Source organism: Xenopus tropicalis, chromosome 9 (genome assembly GCF_000004195.4).
Source record: "Xenopus tropicalis strain Nigerian chromosome 9, UCB_Xtro_10.0, whole genome shotgun sequence".
In the NCBI taxonomy this organism is placed as follows: Eukaryota; Metazoa; Chordata; class Amphibia; order Anura; family Pipidae; genus Xenopus; species Xenopus tropicalis.
The window spans coordinates 31085979-31087331 of NC_030685.2; positions in this window are offsets into that span (position 1 = coordinate 31085979).

The following is a 1353-nucleotide window of genomic DNA, read 5'->3' on the forward strand; positions in this document are numbered from 1 at the left end:
CGTCTTGGCGTTTACGCATGCACATTTGTAATATGCCTTACTAAACGCATGCGCAGTTAATACCGGCCCTTCAATGGTGCGGTTGGCCACATGATGTCGGCTGTGTAGTCCGTGACCCTGTAAGCCGCACCCGCTCCCCCTTGCAGCCACTCGGAATCGCGCATTACGAGTTGTTATAGCAACGTGCAAATTTTAAAACAAAACTATCTGCTCCTGTGACCAGTGCCTGCTCAGTTCAGTCAATGGGAGCATTTGACCATAGCGCACCTTCTTTTCTTGGATAAAGCACACGTAGACAGTATTGTTAAATTAACTAACTAAATTTTCTACTACTGCTGTTCTCCAGCTACTGTTCAAATAATTTTTCTTTGCCTTGCAAATATTTTATTTCCAGAATTACTCACTTTATAATTGTGTAATTTAGTGTTATTATTTTTTACTTTTTGCTATCTCTTTTTCCTTTGAATCTGCTCTGCTGATACGGTAGGGGAGCAGTTCTTGAGTCGGTGGCTGTAACATACATAGCAAGCTTTGTGCAGCAACACTTAGGGGCACATTTACTAACCCACGAACGGGCCGAATGCGTCCGATTGCGTTTTTTTCGTAATGATCGGTATTTTGCGATTTTTTTTGTATTTTTTTGCGATTTTTTCGGCGTCTTTACGATTTTTGCGCAAAAACGCGAGTTTTTCGTAGCCATTACGAAAGTTGTGCAAAGTCACGATTTTTTCGTAGCGTTAAAACTTGCGCGCAAAGTCGCGCCTTTTAAGTTTTAACGCTACGAAAAAGGCGCGACTTTGCGCGCAAGTTTTAACGCTACGAAAAAATCGCGACTTTGCGCAACTTTCGTAATGGCTACGAAAAACTTGCGTTTTTTCGCAAAAATCGTAAAGACGCCGAAAAAATCGCAAAAAATACGAAAAAGTCGCAAAATGTTCGTTTCCAATCGGAATTTTTCCAATTCGGATTCGAAATCGTGTCTTAGTAAATCAGCCCCTTAGCTTTTATTAATATGTACTTGACTTTCGTTCCTAATGGCCTACATTTCCTACTTTAACAATGGCCCATAGTGGCAACTTGCAACTTTACGTTGGTGAGTTGCAGTTTGGTATAACAGAAGTCTGGTTTCCTTTTCTGCTTTCAGTGATACCTGTGTATATACTCGTGTCCTATTTATTTTTACATATATATATATATATATATATATACAGATTGGGGCTGATTTACTTACCCACGAACGGGTCGAATGGAGTCCGATTGCGTTTTTTTCGTAATGATCGGTACTTTGCGATTTTTTCGTATGTTTTGCGATTTTTTCGGATTCTTTACGAATTTTTCGGATCCAATACGATT